The 26,361-nt window shown below is 46.0% G+C and overlaps 1 pseudogene; it reads right to left on the reverse strand.

Annotated features, from left to right (window-relative positions):
- Positions 1-1,059: 1,059 nt before the first annotated feature.
- LOC109697991 (serine/threonine-protein kinase Nek3 pseudogene) lies at positions 1,060-2,719 on the reverse strand (annotated as a pseudogene).
- Between the last annotated feature and the right edge of the window lie 23,642 nt (positions 2,720-26,361).

Here is a 26,361-nt window from a genome sequence, read left to right on the forward strand (position 1 = left end):
CAGCAGCCAGAGCAAAGGCATGTGTGTGCATGCATGGTTGTGGGTATGCACACGTGTACCTGACCGCATGCAGGCTCATGTAGGGTCATGGGTATACCCATACCTTTAAATGTTTTCATGTGTAACTGACTGGATCTATAGTGAGTGAAAGAAGTGGTCATACTGATATCGCTCTCATCCAATACCACATGCTCTAACCTCCACTCCTTTGTCTGTAAATCACTCCAAAAGTGAGAAGCTCCATACAACATGCATTGCCTTAATTGCTCAGTTTCTGCTTATGAACACAAGGTGTCAGAATTGTCAACCAATTGTCAACTCAATGGAGTGCAGTGTTTCCCATGGCAACCTTTGCTGTTAGCCTACAAACTCCACTCATTTCCAAAATTGTTTAGTTTGGGTGTCCCCTGACTCCAGTGATGGTTCCATACGTTTGTAATAGAGCTATATTCTGATGTCGTATGCTGCATTCTTTCCTGAGACTCCTGCCCCCTAAATTATTTTTTAAAAGTTTTTATACATTAAGGTTCACTCTGTGGGTTTTTATTTCCCTCCACCAGCTTGGGAATGGAACCGAGGGCTTCATGCGTGCTAGGCAAGCAAGCACTCACTACTGATCCACACCCCAGCCAAAGGTTCACTCTGTTTTGTCAAGTTCTGTGGGTTTTGATGAATGCACAGTGCCACGTATCTGCCACTTTAGAATCATACACAATAGTTTTTATCAGTCTAGTATTTCTACCCCCATACCTCACCTGTTTATCCCCCACCCCCTGAGCCTCTGGTCTTTTGTCTCTGTGGTTTGGTCCTTTCCAGAATATCAGATAGTTGAAATTTTATAGGGTACACCTTTTCCACATTGGCTTCTTTCACTTAGTACTATGCATCTGTGGTTCGTCCATGTCTTTTATGACTTGTTGAGTTTTTTTCTATTTCTTTTTTTTTTTACATTGTAATTAATATATTTAGATCCCCAAACCTTTAAGAATTGTAAAACATGGTACATAGTAATAATCACAAATCATAGCAATGTGAATAACGATGTATGGGCTGCTGTGATTGTCTATAGTCAGTGTCCCTGTGAGGTAGGCGTTATTCTTCTCACTTTATAGTTGAGAACATTAGGGCTCAGAGAAGTTAGGAAACTTCCTACAATCACACAGTTAGTAGTAGAGGTTAGTAGTCGTCCTTGTAGTTAGTGGTAGAAGCTACAAGCAATCTGTAGGAATGTGAAGCTCCTCTGCTACATCTTTCTTCCTTGTGTTCAAAAATTCACAGGAGTGCTAGATTTTTGTATACTGTGATAGTCAGTATTACAGTCAGAGCAATTTTAAATATGGACATTTTGTTTCAAAACATCAATTCCTCATGTGAAATATCTCCTCCAGGTGACTCAGGCACAGTCCCTTGGGAGTCATCCATTACACAGATCCTGCCACCTGGCTTGCTTCTTCAGTTCTGACACCCAGTCATGGTTTTTGTTATCTTCCTCAAAGTCCGTGTCCTCCTCATCCATCCTCGGTTCCAATCTCTCTGGTTCCAAAATGACGAATCATGATCACCATCAACATCGTCTGATACTTCTTCAGAGAGGGTCCTTATGGACCTGCTCTATATATTGTGTATGTCTGAAATGCCAGGCTGAGATCAGCATCCTTAAGAATGTTCAACAGGGGATCAGGCGACTCTCTGAGCCACTGCTTACGGGCATTATTTTCACCATACTTTAATACAGAACCACCTGTATCATCCACTGCCGTTAAACTGGAGGTAAGTATGGACGCATTTTCCAAAGGTTGAAGAGCTGTATGGGCACATTTTTCTTCCATTGTCGCCTCTGGGGACTTGGTGAACTGGCTTTCATCAGATGGTCTGACTGAGTTCCTGATTCTTTTTTCCCTCTTCTCAATGCACTTTCAGCTGAATTTGTATTAGTGCTTTCTAAATCAGTATGGCTACACTTGGTACCTTGTTCTTCCTCCTGCATCATGCTTGCTTCATTTCCCAAGCCATCCTGATTCTGCTGGGGTCCTTTTTTCTTGATGTATTATGCTCACATATTTTGGTTTCATCTAATACCTGTTCTCCATACTCTGTGATGATCTCGGCGGGTAAGCACTTGTGGACAAGCTGAGCTAAACTGCGTCTAGAGAGCAGCGTAGTAGCTGAGGGCGCTGGGAGGGATTCCTTTTAAACACCTGCTTGACGAGATACTGAAGCTCATAGGAGTAGTGAGATGGCAGTGGACAGATGGACCCTTAACATATTTTGAGGATAAGATTTTTCCAACTATTTCCCTGAAATGGATGCTTAAGGGTACAGAGCTCATAGAGAATGCATCCCAAGGACCAGATGTCACTATTATTATTATAAGGCAGACTTTCCCAATTTCTGGAGGTATATAATGAGGCATTCCCACATATGTATAAGCAAATGCCATGGGATTGGAGAGGAGACGGGCAGATCCAAAATCTCCCAATTTCACTTTTCCATTTTGAGTGAGGAAGACATTTTTGGACTTGATCTCTCAGTGCAGCACATGCTTCTTGTGAATATGGTTTACTCCAAGGCACATTTGTGTGAACCAATTAAATATCATATCTTCAGGAAATAACTTTCCTTTCTGCTGTTTAATCTTTTGCATTAGATCCCCTCCATCACAATATTCCATCACAACGTACAGATGTCCTTCAGCTAAAACAAACATTAGACTTCAAAAGATTCTTTAAAGGCAACAACATTGGGGTGTTTCATTGTGGCTCACAGAACAGCCTCCTTCCTAAGAATTCTGTGTATCAGAGAAAGACTCTCATATAAACTGCACATTCACTTTCTTTAGCAGTAACCTTGGGAGGCCGTATTTCTTTGATGGCGAACGTCTGATTGCTGCTTTCCTGCGGAACCAAAAGAACTCTGCCAAAGGAGCCCTCGCCGATCACTGTCAGGACCCTGTAGTCATCCATGCTGGGCGCTGAAGCTGGGCTCCACCCGCAGCCACCACCTGCACGGCCTCCGCCCGGAGCCCGCCGGTTTTTTTCTTTTTAATCATGGAGTAATAGTCCATTCTGTGAAGGCACCCAAGTGTGTCCACTTCCAGTGTAGCCCACTGGAGGGCATCTTGGTTGCTTGGTTTGTGGCAATTATGAATAAGGCTCCTATAAGCATTTGTGTGCAAGCTTTGTTGTGGTGGCGGTGCTTTGTGTGTGGTGCTGGGGACGCATCGCCTACCCTGTGTGTGGGTGTTTGTGTGGACATAAGTTTTGGGGAGACTGTCAGCTGTGTAGGAAATGTCTTCTGAGGTGGCCGCACCATTCTGTGTTCCCTTGGGCAGTGACCGAGCGTTCATGAGCCCCCACATTCTCAGCAGTGTTGGGTGTTGTTAGTTTTTGGGTTTCCATTATTCTGATGATGTGTTTTGGTGTCTCGTTGCTTTAATTTGCAATTTCCTAATGATGTGCGATTTGAATGTCTTTTCATGTATTTATTTGCCACCCATATGACTTCTCTGGTGAGATGTCTATTCAGCTCTTTGGACCATTTTAATTTTTTTTCTTTTTTATTATCAGTTATATAAAGGGCTGTCATTGTGATATTTATACATGTGTATACATTGTATTTCAGTCACATTCACCCTGGGCCATTTTTAAATTGGGTTGTTCTTATGGTTGAGTTTTTGGAGTTCCTTGTATTTTTTTGAGACAGGGTCTCACTATATAGCCCAGGGTGGCCTTGAACTCTTAATTCTCCTGCCTCATTCTCCCCAGTGCTGGGATTATAGTATGTACCACCATGCCTGGGTCAGATAATGTGTTTTGCAAATATTTTCTCCCAGTCTGTGGCTTATCTGTTCATTGTCTTACTGGTCTGCTTCACAGAGCAGAATTATTTAATTTTAATAAAGTCCAGTTTATCAATTTTTTTTTTGGTGGTACTAAGGTGTGAATGCAGGGCTTCATGTTTGTGAGACAGGCTCTCTACCACCTGTGAGCCACACCACTAGTCCTTTTGGCTGTGATTATTTTGGGGATACCATCTCACTTTTTGCCCATGGCTGCCTAGACAAAGATCAGACATAGCTTTCTGCCATGGCTGGGGTGACAGGTGCACACCACTGCATCCAGTTATTGGTTGAGATCAGGGCTTATGAACTCCTTGCCTGGACAAGGCTTTACCTGCGATCCTCCTGATCTCAGCCTCCCAAGTAGCTAGGATTACAGGCATGAGCCACAGGTACCCAGCCCATACTCTTCAATTTTTGAGACAGGGTCTTGCTGTGTAACCCAGGCAGGCCTCAAACTCTCCATCTTCCCATCTCAGCTACCCGAATGCTGGGTTATAGGAATGAGTCACCAGGCCCAGCAACTCATCCATTTTTTTATGAATTGTGTTTAAGATATTGTATCCCAGCTAGGACTGGGGGTGTACCTCGGTGGTAGAGCATGTGCTTAGCATGCATGAAGCCCTGGCTTCCATCCCCAGCACCACAAAAATCCATCCATCACCACCAAATCTAGACTTTCCTGGGTATTCTCCTACATTATCTTCTAGGAGTTTCATGGTTTTGCATTTCATATTTAGGTCTATGATCAATGTTGAGTTACTTTTTGTGAAAGATGTAAGATCTATAACCAGATTCATTTTTTATATGGATGTCCAATTGTTATACCGTAACTTCTTAAAATGACAATCGTTCTCCCCTGGATTGCTTTGCTCCTTGGTCCTAGATCAGTTGACCTTGGTCAAAGATCAGTTGGCCTTGGTCAAAGATCAGGTGACCTTGGTCTTAGATCAGTTGACCTTGGTCTTAGATCAGTTGGCCTTGGTCAAAGATCAATTGACCTTGGTCTTAGATCAGTTGGCCTTGGTCAAAGATCTGATGACCTTGGTCAAAGATCAGTTGGCCTTGGTCAAAGATCTGATGACCTTGGTCAAAGATCAGTTGACCTTGGTCTTAGATCAGTTGGCCTTGGTCAAACATCAGTTGACAGTATCATATGCATCTGTTTTTGGGCTTTTGAGTCTGTTCTTGGGATCTACTTGTCTATTCCTTTGCCAAAGCCTGTCATCCCAGTTATGGTGGCTTTATAGCAAGTCTGCCATGTGGGACTTCCAACCTCTCAAACCCTTTTCAGCATGGCATTGGCTATCCTGGAAGTTCGACTTTTCATACACACTTCAGAAATGGTTTATTGATATCCACAAACAATTTGTTGGAATTTTGATCGGTATTGCACTGAATCTATAGATAAGCTGGGGAGAACTGTCATCTCCACAATATTGAGTTCCTGTCGATGAACACATAATGGTTCTCCATTGATTTAGATCTTTGTGTTGTCCTCACGTAGATCTACTTACTTTTACATTTATTCCTAAGTATTTCATTTTTGTGGTGCTAATGTATGTGGTGGTGTGTTTAAGGGTCAAATCCTCACGGTTCCCCTGTTCCCTGCTGGCACTTAGGAAACAGTGGCTTTTGTATATTAGTCTGCAGCCTTGCTATAGCCCTTGTTAGTTCTAGGACTTTTAAGTCAGTTCTTTGGGATTTCCTGCATAGATAGTCATATCATCTGTGAACAGACAGTTTTATTTCTTTCTTCCCAATTTGCACACGTTTTATTTACTCTTCTCATTTTGTTAGCCAGGGTGTCTAGTACAATATGGAATGGAGGTGGTGAGAGAAGGTGTTCTTGCCTTGTTCTTGATCCTAGGGGAAATGTCTAGTCTCTTGCCATCATCTGATGTTAGCTGTGCATCTCTTTGATGATCCTTATCAAGTTGAGGAAATTCCTCCTATTTTTCTAGTTTTTGAGAGTTTTAGTTGTGAAGGGCTATTGATAAGTTATCAATAAGTTATCGATAAATTAATATGGATTTTATTCCTTAGCTTTTTGATGGGATGGACTGTATTAATAGCTTTCCAAATGCTGAACCAGCTCTGCACAACTGGAATAAATCCCACTTGGTTATGGTAGGTCTTTTTTATTTTATGTTTTATTTTGGTACTGGGCATTGAACCTAGGGCCTCACACTTGTTAGGTAAGTGCTCTACCACTTGAGCTCTGTTCCCAGCCCATGTATAATTCTTTTTAATACCTGGTTAGATTGGAGTCACCAATATCTTGTTATTTAGTGAGGGGTCATCTTCAGCAGCAATGTGACCCACTGAGTGTGTGTGTGTGTGTGTAACTGCCGACCTACCCCATGTGGGCCTGGAGGCTTGCTGGCTCCTATGGAGTAGTAGGGGTGTGCAGGCTTTATTGGATGAGTTTAGGAAGTATTCCCTCTGCTGTTTTCTGGATGCAGTCATAGATCATAGAGAATTCAAATAATTTCTTCTTTAAAAGCCTGGCAGAACTTGCCAGTAGAGGGCTGGGTTGCAGCTCGGTGGTACAGTGCTTGCGTGGCACAGGCAAGGCCCTGGGTTCGTGCCCTGCACCTGGGGGAAAAATTCACCAGTGGACCATTTGAGCCTGTTGCTTTTTGTTGTTTGGGAGATTATTATTGTTTCAGTTTCTTTAACAGATACAGGCCAAGTCAGTTTATCTGTTTCTCCTTCTATGAGTCTTGGTAGTTTGGGTCTTTCAAGGACAGCCCATTTCATGTAACATGGACATAGAATTGATCTTAGTATTCCTGTATTATTCTTTTCTTGCCCATTGGACAAACAATGTTGGCCTCTCATTATAGCATTTCTGCCATCTTTCTTTATTTGTGGTAAGCCTGCCTCACAGGCCTTTGGTTTCATTGATTTTTTTTTCCTGTTTGTCTTCAACTGATTTCTGCTGTAGTTTTCACCTCCTTTCTCTCACTCTCTTAATGCTTCTGTTGTTCTAGCTTCTTACGGTAGGTAGGAGCCTGGATTTCTGACTTTAGGCCTTTCTCTTTTATGCTGTGTACACTGATGCTATAGGTCCCCTCTATGTGCCGTTTTCACTACAATGCATGAGCTTCATTGTTTTCATTCCCTTTGAATTCAGATTGTTTTAAAATTTCTCTTGGAATTTTTTAAGACTCAGGCCCCAGAGGCCTTGGGTTAAGCCATGTATGTGATCCAGGTTGCGAATGGTAGACATGGGCAGCTTGGATCTGGGCCACCATGCCCAGATCCGAGCTGCTTCGCCTCCAAGTCCCTTCTCTGGTGGACATGCAGCGGGCTTTTGAGTTTGTGTGTAGGGTGGCTTCACATGTGAAGAAGGGTCCATTTTCTGCCCATTATCACCATAACTATTGTTATTGACCCCTTATGTCCTGGTATTGGACTCCCCAAAAAACAGGGCTGACCCAGGCAGGAGACTGACTCTGAGCTCCGAGCTCCTTGGCAGTGGGACAGGGGTCAGCATCCCATCTGTCAGGCTGATGGGACAGCACAGTCCTAGGCCAGCAGCTTCATCTTGGTGCTCCTGGGCTCCTGCCTCATTGAGCCACAAGTACCTCCTGTTCAAGGAAGTGAGGGGCCATTTGAAATGCCATGCCATCTGCAGTGCAATGTGACCCACTGTGTGTAACCGCTGATGGCACCCAACCCACCCCCTCTGGGACTTGGGGCAGGGCCCTGGTGCTGTAGTTGGGCTGTGGACAGCACTGGAATCTTGCTGGCTTCTGTGGAGTAGTGCAAGGTTTGCTCCCAGCATCCTCTGAGTCTGCAGGTCTTTCTAGACAGATGTCCCTTGCATGGGAGTTCAGACATACTCACCTACAGGCAGGCCAAGCCACAGCCCAGTGGCTGGCAGGCATCCTGTGTTATTAGGGCCTTCATGTCCAGTTATGGTCTCTAACTACTTTCTTGCTGGGGTCCTTCAAGAGGAACATGCAACCCCTTCCTTTGCTACCCCAGGGCCTTTGCACCACTGGGCTCTTCCCTGGGAGGGAATCCCCCTTTCTTGGAGATTCCTTGGCACCCTTCCCTCTCATCACACTTGTACATCACACTTCATGTGCTTCCCCATCCTTACCAAACTGGGATTGGCGGTATTGGGTATTGAACACAGGGCCTCATGCATGCTAGGTAAGAGCTCTACCACTTGAGCTAAGTCCCCAATCCTTTTGTTTATATTTTGTTTTTAAGATAGGATCTTGCTAACTTTTCCTGGCCTGACCTCCCTATCCTCCAGCCCCTGCTTCCTGAGCAGCTGGGAACACAGGCTGGGCCACCACACTGCCCACCCCTCCCTTGTTTACTTGCTTGTTTGCATTTCCCCTGCTGTGGTTTAAGCAACCTGGCACAGGGCCTGATTCTTTTTCTCTATGATGTCCCCAGCTCTTGTGAAGACAGATTTTTTTTTCCTGTGGATGAGTGGGCTTACAGACCTCAACCCAAACTACCTTTGTGATTCCCAGCCCCTGCACACCCAGTTCACTGATGTTAGGGCCCACAGGTCCTGGGTCCCTTCTCCATCTCTCTGCGTTGGGCAAACAATGACAGCCTCAGGTTAAAACAAAACCACAGGGTTGGCGGAGTGGCTCAAGCAGCGGAGTGCCTACCTAGATAGCATGAGGCCCTAAGTTCAAACCCCAGTGCTATCAAAACAAAACAAAAAAAAACCCAGTCACTTCACCCTCGCCTGGCCACAGCACGTCTTAATTTGGGCTTCAGTCTGACTACAAGTGCATGAGACAGCCGACATCTGGTGAAGTCGGTGCCCCGGTGCCTGGGTAGTTGCCTGACAGCTCAAGGGCGAGGCCCCTTCCAGGTCGCATTTTATCAGTATGGCCAGCAGGTGGCGCCGCAGGCCCGCGCTGGGCCCACGAGGTTCACCGAGCGCTCGGCTGGGGGTCAGGGCCTGCGCCGGCGGGCAGCCAGGGTTTCCGGGCTGGCGGAGGGCTGGGGAGGTTTGTTGGCACGGGGCGACGCATTTCCCGTGCCATGTCCGGGGGGGCGGGGGCGAGAGCTCCGTAGCCACAGGGTCCTTGGACGTTCCGAGCGCGAGGCCCCCACCCTTCAGGCTGCAGGAAGGGGCGGAGCGTTCTGGGAAAAGGGGACGAGGGGAGAGATCGGGGCGTACCGGGCAGCGGGGGCCAAAGGCGGATACAGGGGCGGGGCGCAGGGGCAGAGGCGGGGCGAGCGGGGCCAGCAGGGGACGCAGGGGGCAGTGGGACACACCGGGACAGAGGACGTGCGGGGCAGGGGGCCATGGGGCGGTGGGACCACGGGTGCGCAGGGAGAGGGGCGCACGGGGCACCGGTGCGCAGGGAGAGGGGCGCGCGGGGCATGGGGCGCGCGGGGCGTGGGGCGCACGGGGCGTGGGGCGCACGGGGCGTGGGGCGCGCTAGGACAGACGCGCACTGGCAGCAGCCCCGCTCCCCGCCTCCGCCCTGGTTGCTCAAGTTTCCCCGAAGTGACGGCGCCTGCCTGGACCGCGCTGGCCAGGGCCAGGGGTACGGGGGAATAGGAGGGGCTTCGTAGAGGGAGGGTGGGCGCGCGGGCTGCGTGCGCCGTGGGGGAGTCGCGTACCCCACCCAGAAGGAGGGGGCGGTGCGCGGAGGCGCCGCTCTGCCCTGCCGAGTCGGTGGCCGCCAGGGGACAGAAGTGCAGCCCCCTTCCCTGGCCCCGCACTGAGCCCAGCGCGGCGGAGAAGGATTCGGGACCGGCTCCCCTCGGTGACCGGTGACCGGTTAGGTTTGGAGCATGGCGCTCCTCTCGGGTAGGGGCCCGGGCTGGTCTGCTTGTGACTGAAGCGCGGTGAAAGCGCGGTCATTTCTCAGTCCTGTTGTCCCGCGCCGAATCCTGTTGACTGTCCCGCTGGTGAGAAGCAAAGTTACCTTCTTAAAGCATGGCTGAGTCTCCGTCTGAAGTTACATTTTTACAAAAAGCAATATTAGCTGTAGTCCTCAGAAGCAGGAAAACCAGGTGTTGAAGTTCTTCCTCCCGGGCTGTGGGTCCTGAGCTGGACTGAGCAACTTCTCAAGAAAGAGGGGGTTCACGTTTATGGGTGGAAGGGGAAAGAGTGCAAAACCCTTTTGACTTTGCCAGTCTCTGTCCTGCAGAGACGCCTTCGCAGCTCAGCAATCCTCAACATTTTAGGAAGAAATACGTTGGTTTTATAGGTCCAAGGTCATGCCCCTAGAAGAGTCAGCCAGGGCTCCTGTCCTGCAACAACCGGTGTGGACAGGAGGTCTAGCAGAAACCATAAATAAAATAAAAATAAATTACTTATGCAGAGAAGATGAACACCTATGAACTTTTCAAATTACGTCAGGAACATAAGGGGGTATCAAAACTATACCAGAAAAACCAGGCCCATGAGTTTATCCAACCAACACACCATCCCAATGAATGATGCAACCCCTCACCTGGATAAAACAAAGGGAGGGACTCCTAACACCAGTGTGGGGTATCCATTGAGCAGTCATCCATCAGACCATCTGATGCGGGCATCACAGGATTGACAGGCAGCAAATTCCCAACCTGTCCCTAGGGCTTCATTTCAGCACACCGCCCCTGTTTGACACTACCCACTCAAATTGGTCTGCCCAGACCCAGTAAGCCTACAACCAGCCCTGCACTTTGACACCCTGGGCCACAAGAACTCTGTGACTGGGCTCCTCCTGTTAATGTCTTACCTCTCATTGATACAGGTGAATCTTGTTGCAGATCAAATCTGAATCTCTGCTCTTGCCTTTTGCAAGGCCCCTTTGAACCCTGCCGCTGCTTTAACTCTTGGCCATTCTGGACCTGTATTATCCTTGTGTGAAGTGTGATCTGTGATCTGAGAATTAATACTAGTAATTAAAATTGGAATAAAACCTGCATTGCCAATGGCCATGAATATCAAGTGACATCAGTAGTATTTGGTGGATTAATGCCAATGTAGCTTGTGAAATTATTGTTATTCAATAAATGCGGACGTTGTGTGAAGACAGCGTGTCCATCTGTGTTCCTGACACAACCTGCTCACAACGTGAGTTGGAATTTACCACCTGGTGGTAAATTCGTGCTTTCTTTCCTTCCCAGACTGTTCTTTGTCTCAAAGGGTTAAAGCAACATGCTTTGGTTATTTATTCAGACTTACCTCTCTTGTGAAGGCCCCCATCCACATGTAAGTTTAATAAACTTTTATGCTTTTCTCTTGTTAAATAAGACAAAAATTAATTTGGTTCCTACATCCACTAAAGATCTCCCTGAGCAACTAAGGGGGCAGAAGGGTCCTTACCTGCACTTCTCCACACAGGAAGAGACCCCCTCCCCCAGCATCCCCCCTGTCCTGGTGCCCCACTCCAGGCCCTCCTCTTGTTCTTGTAACCAATTGGACCTGATGCTGAGCCTGTGGCCAACCAGCTGCCTGGACCCCAGGGCACTACCATCAGGATGGGCATTTCCTCCCTGAGCTTCCTCCCTAGCCACTGCAGCCCTCAGGGCCTCTAGGGACTGCCTAGTGTGTGTGTGTGCAGTTTGCTCCCTTAACACCCCAACATGAAAACAAACAAACAAATTAACAGGACTCTGCATTCAAAATACCTAGGTCTGAACATAAAGCCTCGCCCAAATACAGTATCCTAGGGAGAAGTTTCAGAGCAAGAATGAGCCTTTTTCTCAGTAAACTGAAACTCAAAGAAACTGACGCACAATTTTTTGATTTGTTCTTTAAAGGTAGCATCTGTCCATGTATCCCAAGTTGATTTTAAACTTGAGGTCCTCTTGCCTCAGTATCCTGAGTGCTGGGATTACAGATGTGTACCACCATCCCTGGCTTGAACTACAGATTTTAAGTTCAAGCTCAAAAACAGCTGGGAAGGAGAAATATTCCAAACATGTGAAGAACACAGTCATGAAAAACAAAGTGTTCTGCTGCTTCTGATTACTGCTCATACTGTGACAAGAGTTCCAGGCCAGCGGCCCAACTCCATGGGTTTGGCATGTCAGGTCTGGCCACTGTAGTCGGGTAGTTTCAAAAGGCAGCAAAAGGAGATTTTGCAGCAAAAGGCAGCCCACACATGCCACTGGAACAGGAAAAATGTGAACTTCAGCCCATCTTCAGGGTACAGACCTGAGCTTTTGGTTTAAATAGGGGAAGAAGAGAGGCCAGAGGAGAGATGTATACATAACTAAAGAGTCCCAGGCAAAATGTGGCTTGGACGATGTTATCTTAGTCCTGGTTCTGTGAGAAGTTGTGGAGAAGTTGTTACTGCTGTCATCACTTTAGGGGAGCAATCTGGTTCCCACGAGATGATTACTTCTGCTTCCAGTACAGGCTCATCCTGACATGTAATTGCCCCCACATGGGGAGTGGTCTCCTGTGAGGCTGCTCCTTCCCTTGTTGTAAAGATCAGTTCTGCCCTTCCTGGAACCCAAGATGACTGCAGGAGAGAGAGACTCAGAATAAAGGAGACAGATGTAAAATGGGGGCAGGCAAGTCCAGCTCTTTTCCTGCTTTTATTAATTCGTAGGTCCAAGTTAGGAGTCAGTGGTTCCTGGTTTTCTGGTTTCTGGGCCCCCAAGGCAAGATAGACTCATTGGCATGTGCTCACAGAGGGGAGGGGTTTCCTGCTCCACGGAGGTGGGACCTGCCTAGGCAGCACCCATGGAACTGGTTCCCTGGAAGAAAGTCTGAAATGCAACCTGAACACTTGCCCACAGCCTGAGATTGGTTTACCGATTAGAAACAGTGGTTTCCTCTTTGTTACTTAAAAATTTCTCAGTTGTCTGAGTGTCCGGCCTCAGCCAAGGAGTTACTGGGATTGAAACGAGTTTCGGACCCCAGGCTCAAACTCCTGGGCTTCTACACATCAGGTTTAGCCACTTGTCCCCGTACACCAAATAAAGAATCATGGTGAAGGGCAGAAAAGGGAGATTTATTACACAGACTGGGACATGCTGTGTGAAGAGGCGAAGAAAACACATCAGTCCGTCTTCAGCCATTTTCAGAGTACAACATGAGCTCTAGCTTTAAATAAAGAGGGCAGGGCACAAAAAGTATGCATAGTTAAACAGTCCTAGTCACCGGTGTGGCCAGCTTGGTCACTATCTCAGTCCTTGTTTGGGGAGGGGTTTCAGAGAAGTTGTTATCCAGAGTCACTGTTGCCTGGCAGGTCTATCCCAAGGAGGTGCTAAAAAGTTCCTTAAGGGTAACTTTGGCCCCTTGTCATAAGGATGTTATTGATCAGTCCTGTCCTTCCTGATATCTGAGGTGATTGCAAAGTGACTACAGAGAGAAAGGTTCAGAGCAACAATAAATACAAAAATGCCAAGATTTTCTCCTGCTTTTAGTTAATTTACCGACCCAAGTGAGATGTCTAAGGGTGAGCATGATTTTCACGTCACCAGAACAACCTCACAATTTAGGAAACAGGCTTCACACTCCTTAGGGACTTCCCAGGTGAAAACCCAGGGCTCCCAGCAGCAGAGACCTGGGAGTCCTGGAGGTAGAGAGGGGCAGGGAAGAGGAAGGCTGTGGTCCATCCAGAGGGTGGAACAGCAAGCTGTTCCTCCCTCCCTTCCTCCTTCCCTCCCCCAAACCCACCCTGGGGCAGCTGCTGCTGAGAACTAACCTACCCTCTATGGGCTCCACTGTCTTGCTTCTGCTGGAAGGGCTAGAGGAAAGTTGTTCTTTGTGCTGGCTTCTCCCCTACATCAGCGGAACTAGGGCTGTCCCCAGGATTGGATCCCCAGGAGCAACTCTCAGTCAGTTCAAGAAGAGGATGGAGACTGCAGAGACCACTCACAGACACACAATGCTGGACTCACCATCACACCAATGGCCTGTGCTGAAAAAACATGGTCAACACGGGTATCGAAGCAAACATGGAGTGACAGACCCCCAAAAGGACTAAGCTGGGTCTTTCAGGAGGAGAACAAGAAGTCACCTATTTGCCAGGAAGACGGCACCCATAACTCCATGAGGACAGAAACTCCTGTGCTTGGAAACCTTGCAGACATTTCCCTGTCAGGTCCTTATCTGGCTATTGATTTATATCCTCCAAAACTCCTTTATAATAAACTGGTAAGTGCTCCCAGAGTTCAGTAGGTCACTCTGTTACTAGAACAATAGCACTGGTAAACACCCCGGTTCTTTTTTTTTTCTTGCAGTACTGCAAGAAAATTCAGGGCCTACACCTTGAACCACTCCACCAGGCCCTTTTTTTTTGTGATGGGTATTTTTGAGATAGGGTCTCGGGAACTATTTTCCTGGGCTGGCTTTGAACTTCGATCTTCCTGATCTCAACTTCTTGAGTAGCTGGGATTACAGTTGTGAGCCACTAGCGCTTGCAGCCAGGATTCTTGTATGTGTCAGGGAAAGAATTCAAGGAAGATGCAAAAGATATAGTGAAAGTAATAGTATAGTTTATGAGAAAAGGACTACACTTTCAATAGACTGAGAGTGGGAGCCTCGAGTGAGAATGAGCGGGTCAGCTTTTAGAGTTAGAATATTTATTGAGGCATTCTTAGCTTCAGGTCCATTTGGACTTGGGATGGGTTCCTGGTCTCTAGGTTTTGTCTTGTTAAATGAGATTACCTGTGTAAACTGCCAGTTCCTGCTGTAACTGATAGAGAATTCCTGTGTGGAATTCCTAACCTTTGCTCTATCAGATGTCTAGAGTATATGTAGTATAGATGTCTCTTGGGTCTGGGTCTTTGTCTTGTTAAGTTAAAGTTAAGTGTAAACTCCCAACCAGGTCCAGCTGATGTTTAAGGTGTGGATTACTCTTGAGTAAAGAAAGGATGAAGCTTTAGGTGAGGCTGACCTCAAAGCATCCTGTGATATCCTCTGGCCTCTGGCTACTTTATCTTAATAGAGACTAGTGAAGTTGGGAAGTTTAATATAATGATATTTTTCCCCTTCCTCTTTTGGCCACTGCTTCGGCCTCTTTCTGGCTGCTGCCTATCAACTCTAGCGAATCCAAGGAGAAAAAACTGAATCCCAGGAGAAAGTAAAGAGAACCTTGATTTATATCCAGTCAGCAGCAGGTGGGTGACAACCTGGGATTGGAGCTGGCATCCCAAGTTGGATGAGGGCATCTTGGGGACCAGGACATCACTTGTGGGATCTGACACTCAGTCTTCCAGGTGGACAGTGCCAGAAATGAGTTGAATTAGGGGATACCCATCTGGTGTCTGGATGCTTGCTTCCTGACAGAACAACTTAAGAGGAGGAACGATTTATTTTGGCCCATGGTCTCAGAGGGTTCAGTCCATTGTCGCTTAACCTGGTGCACTTGGGCAGAACATCACAGCAGTGGAAGTGTGTGGGGGAGGAGAGATGTTCACCTCATGTGGACAGTGTTGGAATTGATAACCCTCCAGTGCTGAAAACAGACACACAAGAGACCGAAAATCTTGACAAGGCAATTTCTCTTGATAAAGAGGGTGAAAGCATGTGCTCACTCCCGCTAAGCAAACACGCAAGCACAAAATGGCTGACAGTGGCTCCTCCTCGTGTCCCTGACCCAGTCGTACCTGCCCCTCACCTGGGATTTGTCCAGGTCAGAGGTTCACAAGCTTTCCGATTGGCTAAAAGGCTTGGGGGATGGGTTAGGGCATACAGTTTGGTGGGCAATGGAGTTGTATAGGAATCCGGAAGAAGAAGCAAGGACTCTGTAAATATGTAAGTCACCTAAGATGGCGACCTGAGGAATTTTTAAGTAATCTAAGAGGGTAACAAATACTTTGATAGAAAAGATCATTTTTCTTACACTTTCCCCCCTCTTTTTAATTTAAATTATTTTCTTCAAACTCATTTAGGAGTTTGTGTCCCTGTGTTTCTAATAGAAACAAGTTATTATGGTAGGGCAGGGGTGATTGGTTGGTGAGGGCTGTCTCAATTAACCACTGTATTAGTTCCCGGACACAGGGAATTGTAGCATCCTACTAAAATTAAAACTCCAGCCACTACGATCAAGGAGGTTAAGAATGAGGTCATCCAGCCCTTCCATCTTCCAAACCATTTTTCCATTAAGTCAATGAAGGGATCATTTATACCTGAATTTTCAGCTAGCTTGTTAGATAGAGTAGTTAATCCCTGTAGAGTCTTAGTAATAGTTTCATCAGGGGCTGTATTATTTGGTATATATGTGCAACATGAAACTCCAATCATTACGTAAACTCCTCCCTTTTTGGTCAACATCGTGTCTAATGCTAACCTGTTCTCCCAAGCCATCTGGCTAGTTAGTTCCAATTGCTCTGCTATTCCTTTGATAGTATCCCTGGTATAGTTAACAAACCTTTATTAGTTATAATAAATACAATTAATTCATTCGACATTTTTATTTATAGTGGGTCACCAAAAGAGTACTGATTCAAACCCTGCTGCAATTTGGTCCTGGATTTGAATTCGTTTGGCACCCCCTAGGAACCCCGATGGCATCAATGTAAATATGGGGATCAAAGGAGCCTCTGCAGTTGGCTGCAGTGTCTATGTCTATGTCTCTCCTTTTTTCTAGGCACAGGCTGGGGATCTAAATGCTAGGATGAAAGGGATTGCCAACTGCACCAAAGCATAGGTGGCTGCCCAGTTACCTGGGAGAGTCTCAAGTAAAGGTCCTCCATAGAACCACCAGACATTGGCTCCGTCCACTGAGAGTGTGGACTGTTTTATGAGGCTGTTGAAAGACCGGCTTTCACTGCATCCCATCAGGTTTCCCACATTTGTGAATTGTCCCCCTGTCTGGTGAGACATGGGGTATAACTGACGTCTAGGGTAGGTGGTTTAATAGTCCTTGGGGGCTGACCTGCAGGACCTCTGAGTTCTGGGAACAGTAGTGATAGCGTCCAGCAGGATTCGTTGCCTCAAGCCTTGGCATCCTGAAACAGAGCCCACATGTGATACATTCCATCTGGATCTGAGGACCATCCTAATGAAAATGGGACCACCTGAGACTCTGGTCTCCCAGTAGTACAAACCTAGCAATCGTGCTTATTTAATGTGTGGACAGAATATTTTATCCATTTCATCCAAGCATTTGTATCCCTGTACTGGATTTCAATAGCCACAGTTTATCTTAGGTCTTTGACTTCTACTACAGTTACCTGAGTTCGACTGTTGTACAAACATGGAGGTAATGTTAGAGTGGAGGTAGAACTGGGTGTCATCTGGGAGGGGTTGGAAGTTAGATAGAGCTCAAAGGTCTATCCCTGAGACATCTTCCCCCATATCTACAAAATATAGATTCTCGTGTCATACTCCAAGGGTTTTCTATGACTAATTTAAGTGGGTTACATTGTTTATCTTTACAAGTAGGAGAGGGCTGTGTCCAAAACAGCTGTAATTTTGACCGTAGTCTGTTAAAAGGCTGTCCATTATTTTGTATGGTGGAAATCAGTCTTTCCAGTGTCCTGGGGTTTAGTCCAGCCCTTAGGATTTTCATAAAAAGGGGGAAGTGTATCCTTTTTATCCAGTGTTCCACCCCACATCCATCTACTCTGGACAGATACCAGGCTTCCCTGTGGATCCCGGGATGGGACACATATAAAGGGAGTATCCTTGGAGTTGAAGTTGGGATGTAAGGTCTCTGCAAGGAAGGACCTGATAGACATCAAATTCAACAATTAAGAGAAAGGTACTCTGAGTTACATTAATAATAAGCATACCATTTCCCAAATGAAAGAGAAAGAATATTTTCACTATAGTCTTTTTAAAGTCACTTGGTATTGCCTGGATGTGAGAGCACAACCCATTGTTCCTTCTGGTCAGGTGCGCCTTCTTTACCTGTGTGAGATGAGTCATCCCTGCTCTGAAGTCCAGATGGCTGTCTCCATGGTCAGCAGGACCAGGAAGGGTCCTTCCCAAGCTGGCTCAAGCTTATTTTCTTTCCAGGTCTTGATTAGCACATAATCGCCAGGCTGGTGTGGGCGAACAGGGAAGTCCAGTGGAGGAGCTGTGCTTACAATCCTTTTTTCCTAAGACAAAGTAAAGTAGATAATTCAAATATATAATTTTTGAGGAAATCATCTTTGGTTTCAAAGAAAGGTACATCAGTAACAGAGCTATGATAAGGAAGCCTACAAAGCATTTCGTAGAGGGAGAGGCCAGTGTCCTTCCGAGGGGCCGTCCTAATTCTGAGTAGTGCTATGGGCAGACATTTAGTCCAAGGTAATCTGGTCTCTAAGACTAATTTAGTGAGTTGGTTTTTAAGAGTCTGATTCATTCTTTCAACTCTCCCCAAAGAAGGTGGATGCCAAGGAGTAAGATATTCCCATTTGATCTCTAGAGCCTTCGTAAGTCCTTTAAGGATGTTGGCAGTGAAATGACTCCCATTGTCTCAGTCTATATTTTCTATAACCCCAAACCCTGGGATTGTGTTTTCTAATAATACCCTAATCACATCTGTAGAAGTGGCCCCTGGGAGAGGGATGACCTCGACCCGGTGAGTGAGATGGTCTACAATAACCAAGAAGTATTTAAGATGACCTATTTTGGGCATCTCAGTGTAATCTACCTGAATGCTTTGGAAAGGTCACAACCTGGGTTTTCTACCCCCCAGCTGTTCTCTGTCTCAGAGTTTGCTTGTTAATCTTTCAACAAGTAATATGTCCTTCTGATACTTGTTTGGCTAGTGTATAGATCCCTATACACCCATAGGCTCGCAAAACTGCATCACACATGGCTTGGGTCCCCAGGGGCTCCCCTGATGGAGATGGTAAGGAATTCTCTCATTAGGGGCTTTGAGATCATTTCCCTCCCATCGGGAGAACCCATTTTCCCTGTTCAGTCCTGACTGCCCCAGAGGGGGTAAAGATAGGGGTGACGTGAGGAGCAGGGAAGTGCGGAATGAGACAAAAGACTGGGGACTCAGAGGTAAGAGAAGCCTGTTTTGCTGTCTCATCTGCAAAAGAATTTCCCCAAATCTCAAAGTTTATCCCCTTCTGGTGACCTGGCACATGGACTATGGCTATTTCTTCAGGTAGTTTTACGTTCTCTAATATTTGTTGAATTAATTCTCCATGTACCAAGTCTTGGCCCTTGCTATTGATTAAGCCCTGTTTCATCCAGATTTTTCTAAAGGTGTGGACCATACCAAATGCACATTTTGATCAGTATATATGGTCCCTTCTTTGTCCTTTAATTGTTTTAAGGCCTGATTTAGGGCAAACAATTTGTAAGTCTGTGCTGAGCAATTGTTAGGGAGTCAGCCTGATTCTATTATAGTCATGGCCTCTCTGATTACCATAGAACATCCATTATGCCTCTTTCCCTTGATTATCTGAGAGGATCCATTCACAAAGAAATGGAACCCGGTCTGGGAGGGAGTTTTCCTGAGATCTGGACTCACTTTTATTTGATATTCAATAATATCTAAACATTTATGTTCAGGGGCTCCTCCCTCCTGCCTTCCTGCCAAGAAAGTGGCTGGATTTAGGTCCTCATCAGTAGTTAAAGTTAGGTCATCCTTTTCTAGCAAGATAGTCTCATACTTTAGGATCCTGGAATCCGTCAGCCATCTGTCCACCTTCTGTTTTAAGATTGTCCTAACTTGATGGGGAGTGCTAATAATTAGGTTTTCCCCAAAGGTGATTTTTCTACTTTCTTAGAAGGGCTGTAGCTGCTACTGCCTGAATACACTCAGGCCAACTGCAGGTGATGGGATCCAGGAACTTAGATAAAAAGGCCACAGGTTGATGTTGGCTCCCACGTTTTTGGGTTAGAACCCCAAGGGAAACTCCCTTATTTACATTGACAAAGAGGTGAAAGGGCTGTTCAAGAGAGGGCAAGGCCAGCACCGGAGCTGTGATAAGGGCTTGCTTTAGGTCATCTACTTGTTCTATCACCTCAGGTGTCCAAAGGAGAGGGTCTGGTCCCTCTTGGGTCAGTTTGAGATATAAATATTTAGTTTTAAGGGCATAGAGTCTATCCACAAATGGCACTATCCCACCAAGCCGAAGAACTTTCTCAATTCTTGTTTTGTTCCTGGGAGAGGGAGACCAGTAATTCCTTCTACTCTTTCTGGACCAATCCTTTGTTGGCCCTTACTGATCAAATGTCCCAGTTATTTTACTTCAGTCTCAGCAAACTGTAACTTATTCTTTGAAATATGAAGTCCCCAGCTTCCCAGGAAATTTATAAAGCTAATGGTGGTGTTGATCACTTCTTCCTGATTATCCCCTGACAAAAGTAAATCATCCATATATTGGAGGAGGCACATGTGGGAATCTAATATGAACTTTTCTAAGACTTGTTCTAAAATCTGGCCAAAGAGGTGAGTGTAGTCAGTAAATCCCTGGGGAAGGACAGTCCACCTGTACTGTTGCTTGTGTCCTGAGTGGGGGTTCTCGCATTCAAAGGCAAATATGTCCCAACTGTTTGCATCTAGTGGGCAGGCCCAAAATGCATCCTTTAAGTCTATTACACTAAACCACTCATGGTTATATGGAATTTTGCTGAGAAGAGTGTAGAGGTTCAGGACTACTGGGTTGGAATATTTGATTGATGGCTCTAAGGTCTTGGACTAACCGGTAGGACCCATCCATCTTTTTGACTGGGAGGATTGGAGTATTGAAGGGAGATGTACAAGGTTCAAGGAGCCCATCTTGTATCAGTCCCTCAATAACTGGCTTCAAACCTATCCTTCCCTCTATAGGAATAGGTATTGTTTTCTCCTAACAACCTCCTTGGTCTTCTTTAATTGAACTTTGATAGGTGTAACCTGGAGGCCACCCTGGTTCCCATCTCTAGCCCAGACTATTGGCTTAATTTGTTTCTTGGCCCATGGAGTAAGCAGATTTAGGGATGCTTATATATTATCCCTTTTTACATGTAAACCAATTCCTAATTGGGTCATTAGATCTCTTCCAAACAGGTTGGTACCTGCCTCAGGGCCTAGGAGAAATTGTATCTCAGTGGTCCTGTCTTGGAAATAAACATCTGTTTCTTGTAATATTTTAACAGAAAAGCTGTCTCCCTTTACCCCAGAAATTAGTATTCTGTCTGGGGAATAGATTAAGCCCCTGGGCAGAAGACAGAGGGAGGATCTGGAAGCACCTGAGTCCATCAGGAAGGTGACAACTTCACATTGTGGTCCCACTTCTAAATTTATCAAGGGCTCTGAGTGGGACCCTTCAAAGTAAAAGAGCCCCTGGACCCCTATTCTTCATCAAAGGTCATTAAAGGAACAGTTTCCCTATGTTCTCTTTCCCATTCTGGACATTCTCTCTTAAAGTGTCCAGGTTCCCCACGTTTAGAGCACTTATTTTCCCCTCTTTTTTGTTTCATCTTCTGACTTTCTGGTCTCTTATACCCTGATGAGAGAGGCTGGGCCAGTTGAGGTCCAATAGAATGTTGGTTTGGCCTTTCCTTATTAACCTGCTGTCCAATAGGGTACTGATTTGACCTTCCTTTATTAACCTGCTTGATCATGGTTAACATAATCTTTGCTTTTTCTTTTTGTTTTTCTTCCTCTCTCCTTACATATACATTTCATGCCACTCCTAATAATTCCTCTATGGATCTATTTTTCCAATTTTCTGGTTTTTGTAATTTTCCTGCTATATCTGGCTAGCTGTTTGTAACAAAGTGAAATTTTAACATTCCCTGTCCTAAAGGGTCTTCTAAGTCTAGCCCAGCATCCTTTCTCATCTGATCCTTGAGGCTGCTCATGAACTCAATTGGTCCCTCTTCCTTCCCTTGTTGGAAATTAAAGGCTTTAGAGAGGTTTCGTGACCTTGGCACTGATTCCCGGATTCCCCTTAATATTAAATCTCTCAAGTTCCTCATATTTTCTCGATGTCCTGGGGTGTTGTTATCCCATTGGGGATCTTGGTTAGGAAACTTAGCGTCAGCCACCAGGACATTCTGTCCCGGGGGATGTTCACATTCCCAGATGGCCATTGCTGCTCTACGGATCATGGCTCTTTCCTCCCTCAAGAAGAGAATTCCCAAAATAGACATTAACTCAGCCCAAGTGTATATCTGTGGTCCCAAAAATTGATTGACCTGTTCTGAAACCCTGAAGGGATCCTCGAGAAGGGGTCACAACTCCTTTTTAAAGTTTTGGGCCTCAGAGCTGGTAAGAGGGGCATTTAAAACCCAATTTCAGTCCCTCTGAGGGAAACCTCCCTGAGAGGAAAGAGGGAGTATGGTCTTTTCCCTTAGGACTGAGGAAAAGGTAGACTCTCAGTGTTCCCAACGACATCGCCCTACCTCCTTTTGGAGTTGCGGTAGGGATGAGTTTCAAGTAAGAGTGGGGGGCAGGAAGTTGATGGTGGGTGGAGGTGGAAGGGTTAGGAGGAGGAGGTGGAGAGGCGGAAGCCTGGGGTGGCAACATGGGGGCCGGCACTGGGCTTGAACTGGAGGAACAGCAGGGTTATGGGGGGGGGGAGGGAGGAGGGTAAGTCCCAGTTAGAAGGGGTTTTGGGTTATTTTTTCTTTTCTGTAAGTGGAAACGGGTCTCTGACATATTCCGTCTCCTCTTGTCGTTAACATGCTCAATTAATAGTTGACAGCCCAAGTCCTCATCAGACCCAAATTTTGTCCAAAAAGCCAAAGACTTTAGGATTGGTTCTTGGGTCTAGATAAAACAGCAGTATTTAACCATTCTTTGTTTCTTTTTCCCTGTAGTATGGGAGCTATCATCCCAATATTTTAACATCTTCCCTAGAGGGCTCCCAGAGGGTATTTTATCCTGGGCCTTTGTTTTCTGGCCCCTCTCCTTGCTGCCTTTATTTCCCATTTCTCCCTTCTGGTTGACTATGCTGTCTATCAGTAGCTCAACCACCCCCCTTTGCCTTGGAGGTCTCTTGCACTCTGATTCTTTTTTGCTTTGTCTGTCTCTGCCCATGTCCTTCATGGGAGCTTGAGGCACCTCTTGGTAGCCTGCAGGTCAGTATAAATTCTTGACCTGGATTAGATTTAAAAATATAATCCACCTTAAATAGTATGAGGTTGCCTCAGAATTATGGATCAGGACTCCACTTTCGCCACGTGTCACCTGACACAATTCACACATCACACAGCCCCAATATCTCAACCACCAAAACATTACTTGGTCACCCCAGGGATGTTTCTTGTCTTGGTTTGTGTATAAAACTCACATGGTCACCACAGTTCCTGTTTTCAGAGCTCTTTTACCCACATTGTCAAGAAATTCTGGAGTCAAGTTCATTCACAGATTTGGAAAGTTGCTGCAGTTGGCTGAACCTTGGGGCTGCTGCAACCAGGCAGCAGCCTGGAAGGGCCAAGGTCCCCCCTTTTCTGGATGGACTGTAATGTCCCGGACGAAACCCCAAATTGTTGGAATTAATAACACTCCAGTGCCAAAAACGGACACACAAGAGACAGAAAACCTTGACAAGGCAATTTCTCTCAATCAAGAGGGTGCAAGCATGTGCTCACTCCTCCTAAGCAAACACGCAAGCACAAAATGGCTGATGGTGGCTCCTCCTTATATCCCTGATGCAGTTTGCCCCTCACCTGGGATTTGTCCAGGTCAAAGATTCACAATCTTTCCTGATCGGCTAAAAGCCTTGGGGGATGAGTTAGGGCATACAGTTGGCAGGCAATGGAGTCATACAGGAATCTGGAAGGAGCAAGGACCCTTGAAACATGCAAGTCACCTAAGATGGCGACCTGAGGAATTTTTAAGTAATCTAAGAGGGTAACAAATACTTTGATAGAAAAGATTAGTTTTCTTACAACAGGAAGCAGAGTGAGGGTTACAGGTAGGGGTCAGGGACAAGCTATCCCAGTGACCTACTTTCTCCAGCAGGGCCCTACCTCCTAAAATTTCCAGATCCACCCCACATAGTCCCACCAGCTGGAAACCTGAGCTTTAACACATGAACCTGTGGGGGACATTTCATAATTAACCCATAACAATTCACCCCTGGCCCCGAAGTGCTCATGTCCATGCTGTAATGAAAATGCATTCAGTCCAACTTCCAGAGTCCCCATAGTATTAACGGTTCCAACACTGTTCAAAAGTCTAAGTCAGCTTACTGAAACTCAGCAGTCTCTTAGCTGTGAGCCTCTGTAAAATCTAAAAGAAGGTTAAATACTTCCAAGACACAGTGGTACAGAGTAAACATTCCTGCTCCAAAAGGGTGGAACAGGAGAACAGCAAGGAAGGATCAGGCCAAACGTGAAATCCTGTAGCCCACCCCCACAGCTTCCGGAGCACAGTGAATGTTGTAATGTGAGCTCCACAGGTGTGGGCAATGCTACCTTCTATAACTTTGTCATTTTCAGGCCACATGGCCTCTCTCCTGATCTGGCTCCACTTGTTGCCCATGGTTTTCCTCAGCAGACACTCCATGTTCCCAGCACTTCCAATATCCTGGGTTCTCCTTTGAAGCTTCATCCCCATGCTCCACGCCTCACCTCTCAGAGGCTGCCTGCAGGGAGTTCTACCCTGGCACATATTACCTGGCCTTTCAGGCCTTCCTTTAAAATCTGGGTGAGAGTCTCCATGACCCGATAACCCTTGCATTTTGCATACTTGTAAAAGCAGCACCATGTAAAAGTTGACATTTCCCATCAGCTCGAATGTTAGCCGGGTCTCCCTGGACCATAGTTGAATTGGCCTCTGAGTGCCTGGGTGGCTGAGCATGGTGAAACAAACCCCGGGGAAACAACTTGCTGTGGTCCTGTACCAGAAGGGTGCCCTGAGGCACTCTTTTCTTAAGGGAAGTCTTTCAAATGAGGTTGTTCTGTTATAGCTGGCGCCTTGGATGTGTGGGTCACAACAATTGCCCTCAAGACATCTTTCCTGTTGTCCCATTGTCAAGGGCTTTGTTTCTTTGTAATGGTGCCAATCTCTTTAACAACCACTTTTCCTTGTCCACAACTTTACATGTGTTCCTTTTCTGGCTAGACTGCACATATTACCTGGCCTACTGCGTGATGAACTCTTTGCACTCTCATTTTTTTTCTCCCAATAACCATGCCACAATCTAATTTCATGGTGTGTTAAAATTTCTTCCAACAAATCAGTCTCGGGATATGGACAAAATGTAGATAAGTTCTTTGCCACAATGTGACATGAATAGCTTCTAGTCTAATTCCCAACAGAGTCCTCATGAGCTTGGCCTGCACTGGAGCGCTCTCTCTCTCACTTTTGGTTATTACTGAACCTAACTGGGCCTAACTGAAGGTGATGAGAGATGCAGAAAGGACACAGGATAGACAGACAGACAGTGGGATCAGGTGTGTTGGGTGGTTGGGTGGAGACGAACAACAGCCTCATTGCTTCTTATCTCTATTAATCTGTTCTCTTTATTCTGCTTCTTTTCCCTATCTTTTCTTTAAGGCCTTTCTCCTGAAAGTTTTCTTTTCTATTCTTTAAAGACTCTTTCCTTAGACTCGCTCTGTCCCATGTTTTCTCTTAGCTGTTCTTTAGCATAATCTCTCTTAAAGTCTTTGCCCTCAGACTTGCACTGTCCCATGTTCTTTTTAGCTTTGCTTTTCTAAAGCCTATGTATAAAGTTCTCAGTGCAGACTTGTACTGTCCCATGTTCTCACAAGCTGCCAACCAATTCTGTCAACCCCCCTTTAGCAATTCTTTTCCCTTCAGCAGTCCTCCCTTCAGCAATTCATTTTCCCCCTTCAGCAATCTCCCTCCAGCAATTTCTTTTCAGCCAAAAAACTCCCCATCCAAAAGCCTTCCTTCATCCAAAAAAGCCTTGGATCCTTCAGCGAGTCTTTTATACCCAGTGGTAAACAAGGAGGTGGATCAGCTGTCCTGGGGAAGGGTGTGACATTGTAGCAATAGGAACCTGTGTTCCTGCTTCTAAACAACTTAGGAAAAGCAGATAAGCTGCATCTCACCTTCTCACTATCTTCTGCAGCCGGGGCTGTGCCAAATCTCAGCCTACAGATTATTTGATATAAACATTTTAGGAAAAGCAGCTGCTCTGCTTTTTACTCTAGCCTTCTTTTGTGGCTGGGGCTGTGCCAATCTCAGCCTGAAAAATATTGAGTATAACTGTGCTTATGTCCTCATAGGCTTCTCCTACCCCACTCCCCACACTGCACTGTCTTCATTCTGATCTTCTCAGCTCCCACCAGCATTGCCCATTAGGCTCTGCTTATAGCATTCTAGGCTTTTTCCAGCCCACTTTTCCAAATACCCCCAAATTCTTCCCACAAACCAATTCCAAAAGTTTAACAACCACACAGTCATGCTTAATCACAGCAATAACCCCACTTCTCTGGTGCCATCACTGTGACAAAATACCTGACAGAAAAACTTAAAAGAAGAAATTATTTATTTTGTCTATGCCTTCAGAGATTTCAGTCCAAGATTGCTTGACTCTGTGCACTTGGGCAGAACATCATGGCAGCAGAAACGTGTGGTGGAGGAGAGCTATTTGATTCATGGAAGTGGCCAGGGACAAGAATATCTCCTAGGAACATCCTCAGTGACCTGCTTCCTCCAGCTAGGCCTCCTGAAGTTTCCAGAACCTCCCAAAATAGCATAGCCAGCTGGGACCTAAGCTTT

Source organism: Castor canadensis, chromosome 1 (genome assembly GCF_047511655.1).
Source record: "Castor canadensis chromosome 1, mCasCan1.hap1v2, whole genome shotgun sequence".
Taxonomy (NCBI): Eukaryota; Metazoa; Chordata; class Mammalia; order Rodentia; family Castoridae; genus Castor; species Castor canadensis.